At 48.7% G+C, this 13,627-nt stretch overlaps 1 pseudogene; it reads right to left on the bottom strand.

Annotated features, from left to right (window-relative positions):
• Positions 1-4,617: 4,617 nt before the first annotated feature.
• On the bottom strand, positions 4,618-7,646 carry LOC115029710 (annotated as a pseudogene).
• Between the last annotated feature and the right edge of the window lie 5,981 nt (positions 7,647-13,627).

Genomic DNA, 13,627 nt, shown 5'->3' with positions numbered 1-13,627 from the left:
GTCCATTATCAAGGCAGGAGCATGACAGCATCCAGGCAGGCATGGTGCAGGCAGAGCTGAGAGTTCTACATCTTCATCTGAAGGCTGCTAGTGGAAGACTGAGTTCCAGGCAGCTAGGGTGAGGGTTTTAAAGCTCATATCCACAGTGACCCACCTCCAACAAGGCCACACCTCCAAATAGTGCCACTCCCTGGGCCAAGCATATACAAACCATGACACTAACAAAAGTTTGAACTCAGGTAAACTAACAAGCCAGTACCTAGCATTAGTTTCCAAGTTACCCCCCAACAAAAACCTGAGCCTAGCTCCAGTCTCTAGGCGAACCTTCAACCAGACCATCGTCTCCAGGTTATTCCCCCAACAAACCTGCACCCCAGGTCACAAGCCCACCCCCTGCCTAACAGAGGGGAGCAGAAGTTAAGTTTATGATCTGACTCTCAGCATCAGCCAATTTTGTTAAAGGCCATAGTAACTTCCCAATTAGATGCTTGCATACTAAACCCCCGCTTGCTGCTTACTATAATGTTTTGCCCCATAGACATTCGGAGATCCCCATCACTAAAACTGTCCTTCGTGACGACAGATCGCTGAGAGACCCGAGCTAGCTCAAATAAAATAAAAAGGCCCTACTGTGACTGCACTGGATAGGCTCCTTTCTGGTCTGGGGAGGGGGGAGGGGTGTCACTCACATTTCCTTGGCACAGCAACCTAAGCAGGGGGTTAATGCTTTGGTAGGTTCATAGTAGGAAGGCTCTTTGGGGAGGCAGAGCCTAACTGGGGGAAGGAAGTTGCTGGGGAAATTGCTTGGAAGGACGAACCTTTTGCTTGGCCACTTGTGTGGGTTCTCCTTTCCTCTCCTTGTCCCTCTTCCTTCCTGTTCCTGGCTGTCACCGTAGAAGCCACTCTGCTCTGCCACCCACCCTTGCTGCACCATGTTCTATCTCATCACAGGCCACCAGAACAATGGAGCCAGTAAACTGTCTCACAGCAAAGAGAAATCTCACACACTCTGCCCAGGGACGCTCTCACCAAGGTTCCACTAACAAAACAAGCCGAGAGCATGACTTCCTGTTAATCACTGTGGATTCAATCCAGTAAGTCCCTAGCTCCCACTCAAAAAGAGCTTTGTTGCTTCTTTTTGTTTTTATGGAGGCTGTTTTCAGACTCCTATAAATCTAAATAATGTATTAATTATTATTGTGTTTGTGCATGTGTGTGTGTGTGTGGTATGTGAGGGGTTGCATGCATGTCAAAGCATGCTTGTAGAGGTCAGAGAACAACTTTATGGAATCAGGTCACTCTTCCACTGTTCTGTGGACTCTGGGATCAACCTCAGCCTTTCCCAGCAGGCACTTCACACACGGCGCCATCTCCCTGTCTTGAAAAACAAAACAAAACAAAACAAAACAAAACAAAACAAAACAAAAGTATAAACACGAGTCCTCTGCACTGAGCAGCGGCTACAGTCCACACTTCTTACTCTGCTCCTCCTTGGTCCCACCGCCATCACATCTCAGGGAAGCCATATTTGGACTGCCAGGCTGACCAGCTGCACAGCCCACCCTCTTGGCACACCCATCACCTTAAGTGGCTGCCCCGGCTCCTCCTACTTGGGGCCAGCTAGGCCTTATAAGTCAGATGGCATCCATTGACCACAAGCAAAGGCATGGACTCAGCAGTAGGGCATAGCATGGGTAGCGCCCTGACCAGTGCCTTCAGTAGGGGAAGCTCAGAGCCTGCACCTGAAAGACCCTAGTGGGGAGACCCCCCCCCCCCACTCAAGTCCAGAGACAGCACACACCCAAGGAATCACGAGATACCATCTTGATGGAAACACACGAGGCAGTTTAATGACAGTGCTCCGGGCCTACACGTATCTCACATGAGAGACAGAGGAGTCGATGCTAAGGCTCAAAAGTTAGGGGTTTATATAGGAAAGGAGTGGGAGGGGGAAATAGGGGAAATTGGCACAGTTACACACAATTGGGCAGTTTAAACATCAGCAAGCAGTATGTGACAGTAACTCTAAAGGGAGGATGTTTATCTTTGTTGGCAGAGCATCTGGTTAAACTCAAACTTTATCAGAAGGAGACCAGGCCAGGTGGTCCATTACTCATCTGAGCTTGTCCAGAGATTGTCCTTGCGTGCCTTTCTTATCTTAATGGCTAGTTGGTTCCTGGGATGACTTTACAGCCTTTGTGTCAGCCCGACTCTCTTATCTTTATAGCTTTAAGTCTGTAAACCTTCTGACTAGGCCTTGAATAAATCTTCTGACTAGGGCCTTGAATTTAGTTTTCTTTCTTTTATTCCCCTCTTCTTCTACTAAATAATTCTAATCTTAGAATTTTAAAAAGCCAGGCATAGTGGCACATGCCTTTAATCCCAGCACTTGGGAGGCAGAGGCAGGAGGATTTCTGAGTTCGAGGCCAGCCTGGTCTACAGAGTGAGTTCCAGGACAGCCAAGGCTACACAGAGAAACCCTGTCTCGAAAAACAAAAAACAAAAACCAAAAAATAAAAAACAAAAAACAAAAACAAAAAAAATAATTTTAGGGGCTGGTGAGATGGCTCAGTAGGTAAGAGCACCCGAATGCTCTTCTGAAGGTCCAGAGTTCAAATCCCAGCAACCACATGGTGGCTCACAACCATCTGTAAGGAGATCTGGCGCCCTCTTCTGGAGTGTCTGAGGACAGCTACAGTGTACTTACATATAATAAATAAATCTTTAAAAAAATAATTTTAAAGGTCTGTATCTTCATATGGGGGGTAGGAATCATATTCTCCTACTATCTTCACTATAGGTTGATATTGATGTTGGAGCACCATAAGCTACACTGCATTCACTCTACTCTTAACAGAAGCAATTCCCTTATTTATTAAGCAGGGGCCGAAGATCAAAACCAAACATATAGTAAGAATTGGTCCAGCTAAAGCGGAAAGTAAAGTGATCATCCACGGAGATTTAGAGTACCACGACTCAAACCATCCCTGTTGAGCTTCTCAATCCCTGTTTCTCCTTTCCAGTCTTTCCCTTAATTTCTGCATAGAATCTCTGACTACTCCCGTATGGTCTGCGTAGAAGCAGCATTCTTCTTTTAAGGCTGCGCATCGTCCACCTTCCCTTAAAAACAATAAATCTAAACCTCTTCTGTTTTGTAATACTACTTCTGACAGGGAGGTCAAGGATTTCTCTAATGCATCCACAGATTTTTCTAGCATGCTTAAATCTTCATTTATAGCTTCTCTTAAGGACTGAATTCCTTGTCTACCCTCAATCAAGGCTGCTACACCCATTCCTACTCCTGCTGTAAGACCGACCCCCATCAACATAGCTAGGGTAATGGAAACTGGATCTCTTTTCAACCTCTTACTGATATATTCATCTTCCAGGCGGGAAGCAGGATAATGATACACGCGAGGTAGAAGCTGAACCATAACACAGAAATGGGGTCAAAGACACTAGTTGATACACCTGGGGTGAGCCTGGTGTTACAGGCCCACCAACTGACTGGATATGGCACAAGGTAATAGCTGGTATTTGTCCTGGATACAGAATGAGTCCGACCACATAGGTGTTGGTGGGAAGGAGGAGGTGTCCCTATGCAGAGACCAGGGCTCCTTCCTGACACTTCAGTCAGGGCTAATTTCTTTCCTGTTCCCCATGAGCAGGAGGCATGACTACTGGTTTTATTAAAATCTCCATTAAAAGCAACCCCTTCATAGTAGGGAGGGCCTGAGGATAGGCATAACCAGTAGTGGTGTCCGGATCTGAGCTGTTAAGGGCATAAAGGCTCCCCTAATCAGGTTGAACAGTCTCTGTCCCATCGAGGGATCTGGGAGGATTGTGGTCAGGGAATCTGCGGGGGGGGTGGGGGTGATGACCTTGGCGGGTTCCTCAATTATCGGAGCCAGGGGTTTGGGTTTGGCAGGGAGGCCCTGTTCCGGAAGGACCTTGTTAGGTCCTATGGGCACTGGGGATGGACTCTCCACAGTTAATTTGATTTTAAAGATTAATCCAGGGTCTTTTCCTGCTGCTGCATGCACTTGTAAACCCCAATTGTTTCCCTTCAGCCAGCTCTGGCGCCCTCGTTTCCCCTGGTCAGTAAATTTTATACGTGTGGGATTGCAATCGTCACCTTTACAAGGTCCATTAGGAGAGACTATCCAGGAACACCCGCTCTCAAGGTATTCAGAACTATCTCTCTCACCTTGGTTTGGCCGGTTATAGCTCCTGCCCCTTTTTACTGTGATCAAGTCCCAGGTGGAGGTAGGATTCCAATAAGCTTCACCTGTGGTCTCACAACCCCATGCAGCACAGTAAAAGTCTGGTGTCCCTCCACACTAATGCCAAAGCTTTCGCAGTTGGCCTTGGCCAGGGAAAACATAAAATCCTGCAGACCGGAGATTGGCTCGGTAGAATTGCCCCGAGCAACCAAACGTGCTTCCTACCCTGCTCGGGATGCACTGTTTTTCACGTGGTGGTTGATGAAGGTCAGTATGGTCAGGGAGGTCCAAGGGAAGTGACCCTGCTGCCAACTTGCAAATATCATATGTGAGGTCAGGCCATCAAGTCCACCGGGGTTGTATTGTGGTGATCAACCATATAATGTCCCCCTCCTCATGGAGTACTTCCCAAGTTTGCTGAATTGGGGTATGAGGGTTGGGGTCTTGGTTCTGAGCTGCGACGTAGGCGCAACTTAAGAGGATTATTAGTCTTTTCCAGGGTCTACTAATCTCCATCAGTCTCGGGGGAGCCTTCTTAACATGTGAAGCATGAACCCAAGTGGGGATTCCTTCTACCTTAACTGTGGTGGGTGTAGTCAATAGCACCAGGTAGGATCCCTTCCACCATGGCTCGAGGTTCCCTGCTTGATGCCTTCTCACTAGGACAGTGTCTCCCACTTCAAACTGATGTGGCACCTGCAAGTCACCAGTGACGTAGCTCTCTTTCAACTGCTCCCAGATTTCTTTCTTCATGGTTTTGAGGGCCTTTAGCCGGGCTAGAAGGTGAGATGAGGGAATGGAGAAAACATCAGGACAAGTTCTATTTTCTACAGTCTCATAGATGGGCGGGGGCACACCAAACATTAGTTCGAAAGGTGTTAGACCTGAGGCTCCGGGGTGTTCCGGACCCGGAATAGGGCATAAGGGAGAAGGGCTGTCCAATCATTCCCACTTGTCTCTAAGGTCAATTTAGTCAAGGTTTCTTTTAGAGTTCTATTCATTCTTTCTACCTGTCCTGAACTCTAGGGTCTGTAAGCACAATGTAACTTCCAATTCATCCCCAGCTGTCTGGCCAATCCCTGGCTTACCTGGGAGACGAAGGCAGGCCGGTTGTCTGACCCAAGTACCTTTGGTACCCCGACACGGGGAAAGATTTCTTCAAGTATCTTCTTGGCCACCACATTAGCCGTTTCCCTCTTGGTGGGGAATGCTTCAGTCCACCCTGAAAAGGTATCTACAAAAGCTAGAAGGTACTTATTTCCATAACAGGTTGGCTTGACCTCAGTAAAGTCGACCTCCCCGTAAGTCCCAGGCCTATCTCCTCGTGTCTTCTGCTGTGGTACTTGTTGGACCCGGCATTGGTGAGGACACATGCTCGACAGTTCTTCACTAGGTCTTCTACTGCCTTTTGTAGTCTAGGGATATGGTAAGGGGATCTATTGACTAGCTCTGTCATCTTTTGGGGTCCCAGGTGAGTGAGGTGGTGTATATTAGTCAAGTATTTTAGCCCCTCTTCTTCTGTGAGGATCTTTTTTTCCCCATGATCTCCTCAACTAGCTGGGGTGTGATTTTAATTACCAAAGTCATTGGCCCCTGTGCCACCTCTTTAGCCACCTGGTCTGCCATCCGATTTCTTTTTTCTATTGGTCCAGTTCCCTTTTGATGTCCTGGGCAATGGATGATCGCCACCTTACGGGGCAAGTGAACAGCTTCTAACAAGCTAAGAATTTCCTCTTTATTTTTGATGTCTTTCCCAGAGGATGTCAACAGTCCATGCTGTCTGTAGATTGCCCCATGAACATGGGCCGTTGCAAGGGCATATTGGCTGTCAGTATAAATGTTGATAGCCTTTCCCTCTGCTAGCCTTAAAGCCTGAGTTAGGGCTCTTTGGGAGGACGTTCCTTCAGGCAGACTGCTGGCCCAGATAACTGACTTCCCATCCACTACCGCTGCCCTGGCTTTGTGCTTACCTTCTACTATGAAGCTGCTTCCATCGGTGAACCAGCACCCCAGGCCATGGTCGGTAAGTTAAGTCTGGCCGAGTCCCAGTTTCTTCTGCCAGTATCTCTTCACATTGGTGAATCGGGGTTTCGTTAGCTTCAGGCAGTAAGGTAGTGGGGTTGAGAATGATGAGTGGAGCAAAGGTTACCCATTCAGTCAACAACAGGCTCTGGTAGTGAGTCATACGGGCGTTGGTCATCCAGAGGTCTGGTGGCTGTCGAATAATACTCTTGAGGGCATGTGGGGCCACCACTGTCACGTTTTGGCCCATAGTCAGTTTATCAGCATCTTTCACCAACACAGCTGTGGCTGCTATTGCCCACAAATAGGAGGGCCATTGGCTAGCCACGGAGTCCAGTTTCTTTGACAGATAGGCTACTGGACACTTCCACAGTCCTAGGGTTTGAGTGAGGACCCCTCAGGCTACTCCATTTTTCTCATCGACTTATAGGGTGAAAGGCTTGTTTAAGTCAGGCAGTGCTAAGGCAGGGGCCTGTAGCAGTGCCTTTTTGAGAGTCTCAAAAGCCAATTGATGTTCCTTAGTCCAAATTAACTCTCCCTTCTCTTTTGTTAGGGGGTATAATGGGGCTGAAAGTAGCGAACCCTGGGATCCAGAGTCTACAGAATCCCGCAGTCCCCAGGAATTCTCTTACCTGGCAAGGGGTGGTTGGGGTCAGGATCTGTGTCACTGTCCACTTCCTAGCTTCGGTGAGCCATTGTTGTCCATTCTTCAGGCTGTATGCCAGGTAAGTCACCTCAGTCCGGCATAACTGCCTTTTTAGCCGAAGCCCGATACCCCAACTCACCTAACTCAGCCAGGATTCTCTGAGTCCCAAGTTCACACTCTGCGTGTTTCTGCAGCCACCAGAAGGTCATCTACATATTGCAAAATAGTCACCTGGGGATTGTTGGCCCGGAAAGAGGCGAGATCTCGATGTAGAGCTTCATCAAACAAGGTGGGGGAATTCTTGAACCCCTGTGGCAGTCTCGTCCATGTGAGCTGCCTGATCCTTCCATTCTCTGGGTCTCACCATTCAAAAGCAAACAAGGGCTGGCTGTTAGGGTGTAGTCTCAGGCAAAAGAAAGCATCTTTGAGATCTAAGACCGTATACCAGGTTCATTTGGGTGGCAACATGCTGAGCAGGTTGTAAGGATTGGGCACTGTGGGGTGGATATCCTGAACTCTTTTGTTTACCTCTCTGTACAGGATGGTAGTCGTTCATCCCTGGTTTCTTTACTGGGAGTGGGGGGGGGGGTATTCCAAGGAGACTTGCAGGGGACTAGGATCCCTTGTTGGAGCAGTCTGGTGATATGGGGGTGTATACCCTCCTGAGCTTCCTTGCTCATGGGGTACTGTTGGACCCCAATGGGAGTGGCTCCAGACTTAAGCTCGATCACCACCGGGGGAGCTTGTCTTGCCATTCCCATTTCCCCCATTTCAACCCAGGCTTGAGGAAATCGAGTAAGCCAGTCCTGTATTCCCTCAGGGGGTTCCATTTTATTCTTGTAAATCTGATAATCTTCCCCTAGTTGTAAAGACAACACTAAGGTCTGAGGTGTCTCAGCCCCCCAGGATAATTCTGGTCTGGAGGGGGCAAAAGTTATTCGTGCCTTTAATTTGGTTAATAAGTCTCTTCCCAGTAAGTGCCATAGGGCACTCTGGAATAACCAAGAATGAGTGAGTTACTTGGCTTTTTCCTAGGTCCACTGTCTGGGAAGTGGTCCAAGGGTATGACTTCTGCCCTGTGGCCCCAATCACTAGCGTCTTCTTGTTTTTTATCTTACCCAGAGGTGTTTTTAGCACTGAATATTCTGCACCCATAACAACCAAGAAACTTATAGGGGTCCCTTCCACTTTTAACGTTACCCTAGGCTCTGGGAGGGGGTGCTGAGCCCCCTCCCCTAGTCTTCATCATCTCCAAGGGACAGTACTTTTGCTTCCTGTTTCTTTTGGGGGCATTCACGAGCCCAGTGACCTTTGTCTTTGCAGTATGCACATTGATCTTTTTCCAGGGACGGTCTATCTCTTCTGGATCTCCTTGGCCCCTGCCGTTTCTCATCTCCCAGGTCCCCTGACTGCCTATTCCTACCTCTTCTATCTCTACCTACCAAGGTGTCCAGTATTCGACTCAGAGTTTGTTCCTGTTTCCTGTCTCTCCTGTCCTCTTCTTCTCTTCTCTCTTTCTTGTTTCTCATCCTCTGTCTCTCTCTTATGATACACTTTCTCAGCCTCTTTAACCACATCTCTTATAGTATAGTCCTGTAATCCTTCAATCCACTGCAATTTCTTTCTGATATCGGGGGATGATTGCCCAATAAAAGTCATAATCACGGAGGCTCGCTGCCCTTCAGACATAGGGTCAAAAGAGGTGTACCTTCTGTAAGCCTCCACGAGTTTCTCCAGAAAGACTGAGGAACGCTCTGTCGTTCCCTGCATAACCTCTCTTACCTTAGCCAAATTGGTGGGCCTTCGTGCGGCCCCTCTGAGGCCTGCCACTAGAGCCCACCGGTAATTGGACAGCCAGCTGTTCCCTACCTTGTGCAGTGTTATAATCCCACTGAGGATGGGTCAAGGGGAATCCTTCGTCTATTTCGGCTGAGGTCTGGGCAGGGTGTCTGGCAACATCCCAACATTCTTCTGAGCTTCTTGGAGGATCCTCTCTCTCTCCTTGGTGGTGAACAATGTCTGTAAAAGCTGTTGGCAGTCATCCCAAGTAGGCTGATGAGAGTACATCAAGGACTCTATCAAGCCTGTGAGCCCTGCAGGGTTTTCTGAAAAAGGAGGGTGATTAATTTTCCAATTATAAAAATCAGAGGAAGAAAAAGGCCAATACTGTAAAAGCTGTAAATCATTCTGGTCAGCTGGGGGTGGCCCAACCACCCTGAGGGGAAGCGCCACAATGGAGTGGGCTGGTCCTTCAGGGGTGGCTCCCCGCCAGCTCCTCATTCCTGCTGAGGGGCCTCCTCCCCCCGGAAGAGAGGCCGTGGGGGGGGCGAGGGTTGAGAAGCAGGTTAGGGAGTTCGAGGGTAGGATGGGGGCAGGGGAGTAGACCATTCAGGGGTTCTTCTATCTCAGGGTAGATCTTAGGGGTGGGCGCCGATGGAGTGCAGCACTCACCATCTTCTTTAGGCTGTGGCTTCTGCGTCTCATTCACAGCACTCTCTCAGACAGCCAGTATCCTGGAGCCAGGACGACAGGGTGGGAGGAATGGCCGGACCCACTGGGGAAGGAATCTTGCCAAATCCTCCCACACCGTGATGTACAGCTGTTGGTCTGGGTGTGCTTCCGGTCCTTCCTGAAACACAACGTCCGTCATGGCCCTAATGGTGGGTAAATCGAAAGTTCCCTCGGGCGGCCAGCCTACCCCAAAAGCAGGCCATTCTGAGGTACAGAAAGTCTGCCAGGGTTTCTTTTTAACCGTCACTGACAAATTTTGTCCTCTTGCCCTAACGTCCATCCAATGGTCTTCAGTCAAAGACAAAGGGGTCGTCACAGTCTGTCCCATGACAAAGAACAGAAAAAATAAGAACAAAACAAAAACAACAGACACTGGCACGTCTAAACACACACGTTTGCATCTGGACTTAAACAGCCAGCCAAAGTGACCTCTGAAGGGGTGGGATTCCACGTCCACTCCCTTCCCGGTAGAAGGAGCACTCTGTCTCCTTCATTCTGAAGGACAACAGCCAGGCCCTCCTGACTTTCCTGATGGGGTGGGATTCCACACCCACCCCCTTCCACCCTTGGAACATCTTCCAGGGTTGCAGCCTGCGGCCCTAGGACATCTCCTTCTGCAGCCACTGGCACCTTACGGCCCACAGTAGCAGCTGCCAGAAAACCGAACCAAACACAAACTCAGCGGCACCGCACTCAGACAACAGACAACATATAAGACTCACACAAACGTACTTCCAAGGGGTCTTCGGGGTTCCTGGGTGTCACACAAATCTCGGTGGGACCTCCAAATGAAAGACCCTAGTGGGGAAACCCCCACTCAAGTCCGGAGACGGCGCACACCCTAGGAATCACGAGAGACCGTCTTGATGCAAACACACGAGGCAGTTTAATGACAGAGCTCAGGGCCTACACGTATCTCGTGCGGGAGACAGAGAAGTCGACCCTAAGGCTCAAAAGTTAGGGGTTTATATAGGAAAGGAGTGGGAGGGGGAAATAGGGGAAATTGGTGCAGTTACACACATTTGGACAGTTTAAACATCAGCAAGCAGTATGTGACAGTAACTCTAAAGGGAGGGTGTTTATCTTTGTTGGCAGAGCATCTGGTTAAACTCAAACTTTATCAGAAGGAGACCAGGCCAGGTGGTCCATTACTCATCTGAGCTTGTCCAGAGATTGTCCTTGCTAGCCTTTCTGGGCTAGTTGGTTACTGGGATGAAGTCTGTAAACCTTCTGACTAGGCCTTAAATAAATCTTCTGCCTTGAATTTAGTTTTCTTTCTTTCACACCACCTGTCTTCCAGCAGGCCCCTGAGGTCCTGCCACTCACTCACTACAGATGGGGCCTGATCAAGTAGTTCCTGGATTGCTCAACCACTCAGAATGACCGAGCTCTATGTGAGGGCTTCAGTGGGGCCCTGAGGAAGTGCAGATACAATCAGAGTTTAAGCTACCTGCCCTGAAGAAGCCATGGGCCTGCATTTACCCTAACCCCTCACCGATGGCCTGGCTGAAATGAGATTGAACCTGGGACTGGGGGTAAGGAAAGCAATTCTCACACTACATATTAACAAAAGACATCCATGTTCAATTACAGAGTCAACTTTAGACCACCCTCACACACACAAGTATAAAGGCATATATCCAACTGGATAGTGTAAGACTGATGGAACACTTTCTCAGGATGAACTTTTGATTGACATCAGAGCAGGAGTTAGTAAGGAACGCCTCCCATTTTCTCCCCTAGCTTGTGTCTCCAGGAATGTCTTAAGATACAGTTTGTTTAGTGACAGCATAGTCCTCAGACTGAGCAAGTTTAACTGCCGTGTGTCCATGTCATAGCACCATCATGTCCCTTACCCTTTCCCTGCCTCTCTCTTGATGTCCTTCTTCCCGCCTATGCCTTGGAGCCCCTATGTAAATCAGGCTCTGGTTGCTGGGGCATACTTCACTTTGTTCAAGTTAACCTCTGCTTGTCAGGAAAGGTAATGGGCGGGTGGGGGGGCTGGGAGACAGCTTAGTTTGTAAAGTGCTTGCTAAGAAGACACAAAGACCTGTGATCCCCAGCACCTGACACACAACACACACACACACACACACACACACACACACACACACACACACTGAGCAAGTCAGTCCATACCTCTAATCCCAGTGCTGGAGAGTTAGAAACAAGATTAGTGGGACTAGTTATCCAGCCAGTCGAGGCAAATTCATGAACTCTAGATGAAAGACAGTATCAGGAAGGAAGGAAGGAAGGAAGGAAGGAAGGAAGGAAGGAAGGAAGGAAGGAAGGAAGGAGAAAAGGGACGGAGTAGGGCATGGGAGGCCATGCCTGTAATGTCCACAGTCAGGAGACTGAGGTGGAAGGAGCTCAAGTGAAATATATGCTTATTGCTAAGCTTGTTCTCCAGGAGGAGACAGAAGCAATGGCTACCCTCCTATCTGGGTTCCTGTAACAAAGATACAATTCTGCTTAAATTCACTCTGGGAAACCAGTGACTTTATTGGGGCTTCCTTATAGAGCATAGGTGAGGGGTCCCTTATAGGGGTATGGGTGCTCCTCCTGAAACAGTTAGCACCCCAAAAGCCTTCACCTAGTAGAGATGAGTGTTTCCCCCATAGCAGCATAGATGAAGCCTCCTTCTCTAGTCTTCCCCCACCAGTTTACTACAGTGTGCCCTCCAGGTCACCAGCAATTCAGGTGGAGTTACATACAACAGATAAGGAGACCCTGGCTAGTCAGCTGAGGATCTCACAACCCCACACTCACCCTCTCCCTAGTGTGGGCATGTACACAGTCAAGCCCAATTAAGATAATCATGTTACAATAGGCACAGCTAAACTTCTCAAGATGGCCGTGGTTTGGCTTGGAGGACAGTCACTCACAACAATGTTACACAGACAAAACCCACATCAGTGCCAGGCATGTGGTGCCTTGCCTTCAATCCCAGCAGGATTAAGAGGTAGAGGCAGGTGGATTTCTGTGAGTTTAAGACCAACCTGGGCCACATAGTGAGTTATATGTTAAGCAGGGATACATGAGACCCTGTCCAAAACAAAACTAAACAAGCAACCAGAAAATACTCATACAATTCTGTATAAACATTTATCAAATGACTATCTCAGAAAATGACTGACAATCTGACCAAAGGAACCACCAGTCTGGGCTCCAGCATGGTCAGCCCTTCCTCTAGAGATGAAAAGCAATTTGGTTCTGGAGGGGCTAAGCCATGGTCTTCATAGCTTGGTTCCTTGGCTCTCCTCATGTCTCCTCACACCAGGCAACGTGAGCTTCCACATCTCAGTTACATAGTCTAGCAACCCTGCCAGGGTGACTTTGCAAGTCTCCAGTAGACATTGACTGAGTGAGGAGTCCTGATGGCTGTCTAGATGAGGAAGCTCAAATCCCCAGACTAGAAGACTGTTGAAGTTGTGGTTCCTGCTGCTGTGATAAAACACCATGCAGAGGAAAGGGTATATTTCAGTTCCACCTCAATCCATCACTGAGGAAAATCAGGACAGGAACTCAGATGGGCCAGGGACCTGCAGGAGGGAACTGAGGCAATAGAGGTACCCGGTTTACTGGCTTGCTCAGTGGCTCCTCCTAGCTGTCCTGGAAAATCACGCCTTAGACCTGGCTGACCTCAAACTCACAGAGTATAGATGTAATTCTGGGGGCTAGAAGACTTCTACACCATCTCCCTTTGTTCCCAAATAACAACAGGGCGTTTCTATGCCAGCTCTAGCCTATTTTGGCTCCCGCATAAACGGCACGGAGACCTAGTAAACTTAGTAACAAACTGCGGGCACTGTGCTGGGCAGGTGCTTGAATATTCTCACCCTCTCTGGCTGCCGACTTCCGGGCCACGTAGTCCTTTACCTGCATTCTGAGTCTTGCCTTGGTTCACTCTGTTCCATACATAACCTCGTGATATCTCCCCTGCTGATCTCTCCTGGAGAATCGTCAGGGTTCTTTTCTCCCTTCCTCCTTTCTCCTTTGGCTCCTTTGGCTTGGGACCACCTGATTTGGATAGGAAGTCCCGCCCTATTGTCTTCTGCCCAGCTATAGGCTGACTCATCTCTTTATTAACCAATCAGAGGTGATGGAAAAGAATTTGTACACATCATTGAGACAGAAGATGCTCCAAATATCAAGACAGCGTCAACATCGGGACTGCGACCAGCTAGCTAGGCACAATAATCAGCATGTTCATACACACTGCATG

This window comes from Mus caroli, chromosome 17, assembly GCF_900094665.2.
Source record: "Mus caroli chromosome 17, CAROLI_EIJ_v1.1, whole genome shotgun sequence".
Taxonomy (NCBI): Eukaryota; Metazoa; Chordata; class Mammalia; order Rodentia; family Muridae; genus Mus; species Mus caroli.
The sequence above is the reverse complement of the archived record's forward strand: the minus strand, read 5'-3'. Positions and strand labels throughout refer to the sequence as shown.